The following is a 3,357-nucleotide window of genomic DNA, read 5'->3' as shown; positions in this document are numbered from 1 at the left end:
GAAAGAAAAGAAAAGAAAAGAAATTAGCCGGACACAGAGGCTCGCAGCTGTAATCCCAGCACTTTGGGAGGCCGAGGCAGGTGGATCACTTGAGGTCAGGAGATCGAGACCAGCCTGGCCAACATGGTGAAACTCCATGTCTACTAAAAATACAAAACTAGCCAGGCGTGGTGGTAGGCGCCTATAATCCCAGCTACTCGGGAGGGCTGAGGCAGGAGAATCACTTGAACCTGGGAGGCGGGGATTGCACTGAGCTGAGATTGTGCCACAGCACTCCAGCCTAAGAAACAGAGCAAGACTCTTTTCTCAAAAAAAAAAAAAAAGAAATCATCAAGTCTGATTCTTAAGGGATTAAGGGATAATGAAACAGTAAAACATTAAAGATGGCCTTATAGAGCTATGAAATATTAATGTCAATACTATAAAAATATTTAAAAATCACTTTTTGTATTAATTCTTAGTTCAACAATTGGAACACATTTGATCTTTCAGTAAGGTTGCACTAAATTATACTACAGACCTGTAGAAAGATACGTCAGTATCTAAATAAAACTAATACAGAATCAGAATTTTCCAAAAATTAAAAAAGAAAAAAATTTGCACTTTTGGTTTTGAACGACAAGTACTGTATCTATTCTAACGACTGGGAGTTCGAGGTAAAATTTAAAATTTTAAAAAGCTTAAAACTTTCTCAGTTTGAACTCAAAATACAGAGCTCTAATTAGACTCAATGTTGAAAGGTGGATTCTTCCGTCCAAGGGGTGAAGCTAGCTCCGTGTTGTTTCCCCTCAGCTTCCTTGGCTTCTACTCTTCACCCACATCTTTCACCTCCATTCAAGTGTGGATTTGCCACACTTCATAACTAAATAATGAATAGCACACCTCTTTTCAGCATTGCTAGCAATGACTGTACTATTTAAAGTGAAGAAGCCTTGTATATTACTAATTCTAGTGTTTTACTCTACAGGAGCAGCCACCTAAGAGACAACTTAGTACTAAAAAACTTGAATAACTGATTTCTGCATCTTAAAGACTCATACTGACCAAATCATGGGGAAAATATAATAATTCACTAGATGGTGTTGAAGTATAAACCATTTAGAAAAATATACTTGACAACATAAACCAAAATAAGGTTCAGATGGCTTAAAAATTGGAATGTAAAAACAGAAATTATAAAACTTACATTAAAAAATTTATATAAACATATATATAAAATCTTAGAAGTAGGGAAGGATTTATAAAACCACAAAGGAAAGTAACGATAATCACCTTGGCAATACAGTAATTTAAAACTTACAAGTTATAAATTTAAATTACATGGAAATCTGTATATTTAACTTTGATAAACCAAGAAAACTATTTGCAGAGTTAATACCCCTAATATATAAACAACACTTAAAACTGAATTTTTAAAGTGATTGTGGAATAACAAAGAATAAAGTCAGGTAATTCATACCACACACAAAAAAATTACATAAAAGAAATTATATGAAAGTAAAAATGGGCCGGGCACGGTGGCTCACACCTGTAATCCCAGCACTTCGAGAGGCCGAGGTGGGTGGACCACGAGGTCAGGAGATTGAGACTATCCTGGCTAACAAGGTGAAACCCTATCTCTACTAAAAATACAAACATTAGCGGGTGTGGTGGCAGGCACCTGTAGTTCCAGCTACTCAGGAGGTTGAGGCAAGAGAATGGTGTGAACCCAGGAGGTGGAGCTTGCAGTGAGCCGAGATTGTGCCACTGCACTCCAGCCTGGGCGACAGAGCCAGACTCTGTCTTTAAAAAAAAAAAGAAAAGAAAAGAAAAGAAAGTAAAAATGACTATACCCTGTGCTGATAAAAGCAGTAAGCTCTCTCATTCTCTACTGACATCAATACCCTTCTAGAAGATAAATGAATATGTATCAAGATTATAAAAATTTATATATTCTCATACAAAAAAATTTCCCTTCTAAGAATTTATCTTCTATAATCAGACTGTCCCACTAGGACAGAAGCACAAAAATTCCTTATTAGTACAGCATTATTCCATAAATAGGAAAATTTAGCAATAAAGAATCAATTAAAGGAAGTCCCTAAAAAGAAAACTAGAAAGCCACTAAAAATTACATAGATCTATAAATTGAACAATTTAGTAATATATTGCTAAATTCAAAAAGTTATAAAATAACAATGGTTTTAAAAGTAAAAATTATATATGTGTTAAAAATTCTAGAAGAATAACAAAAATGTTATCAGTGATTATTTTTAGGAATAGATTGGAGGTGGGTTTTTTCCTCCTATCTGAATTGTCAAATTGTCAACTTTCTTACATAAAAAATATAATGATTTTTTCATCCTTTCTATTAAGTTATTCAAGTCTCTGAGTACTTCTTGGCATTCAGAGGCAAAAAACAAAACCAAAAAAACAAGTTTTTCTTTTATATTTTTAGTCTATAACCTGTTAATTGTTATGTCTTATTTATTTCTTATTTATTTTTTATTATTTTTTTTGAGACAGGGTCTCACTCTGTCACCCTGGCTAGAGTGCAGTGGCGCAATCTCAGCTCACTGCAATCTCCACCTCCCAGGCTCAAGTGATCCTCCCACCTCAGACTCCTGAGTAGCTGGGACTACAGGCATGTGCCACCATGCCTGGCTAATTTTTGTATTTTTGTAGAGACAGGGTTTCGCCATGTAGCCTAGGTTGGTCTCAAACGCCTGAGCTCAAGTGACCTGCCCACCTCAGCCTCTCAAAGTGCTAGGATTACAGGCACTACTATAAATGTCTTATCTTTAATACCAAAATAAATCTTTAATACCTAAAACAGTGGAAAGGGTGGTAAGTTATTGACAATTCAGAGTAATAACTCCTCATTTTAGTTATCTCTAAGCCATAAAAACAGAATATATTAAATTATTTCCATATTATCATAAAAATACTGCTTACTTGCCAGTAACAAACTAAACTGCAAGAGAAGTACCGTACCCAGACTATTCATTTATTCTTTAAAATTAGATCTATAGTGTGGCTCCAACTATTTTTCTAACTATACAGTAAGAAGACTAAAAAAAAAAGCAAAATGTTAATTGTAGTTATCTCTGAATAGTGGGATCACTTAACATTAAGGATTTTAATTTTCTCCTATTTTCTCCATTGTCTAAATTTTCTACAATGATTAAACATTACTTTTAAAATAAAAAAGATATAGATTTTAAAAATTATAGGCCAGGCATGGTGGCTCACGCCTGTAATCTCAGCACTTTGAGAGGCCAAGATAGGTGGATCATGAGGTCAGGAGTTTAAGACCAGCCTGGCCAAGATGGTGAAACCTCATCTCTACTAAAAATAAAAAAATACAAAAATTAGCCG

At 34.6% G+C, this 3,357-nt stretch overlaps 1 protein-coding gene across 1 annotated transcript in view; it reads right to left on the bottom strand.

Annotated features, from left to right (window-relative positions):
• The window catches only part of HACE1 (HECT domain and ankyrin repeat containing E3 ubiquitin protein ligase 1), a 135,418-nt gene that overhangs the window by 6,027 nt on the left and 126,034 nt on the right, over nt 1-3,357 (bottom strand). The window lies entirely within an intron of this gene.

The sequence above is a fragment of the Mandrillus leucophaeus genome, unplaced genomic scaffold (genome assembly GCF_000951045.1).
Source record: "Mandrillus leucophaeus isolate KB7577 unplaced genomic scaffold, Mleu.le_1.0 Scaffold501, whole genome shotgun sequence".
Classification (NCBI taxonomy): Eukaryota; Metazoa; Chordata; class Mammalia; order Primates; family Cercopithecidae; genus Mandrillus; species Mandrillus leucophaeus.
Note: the sequence above shows the minus strand (reverse complement) of the source record. Positions and strands in the feature narration are given on the sequence as shown.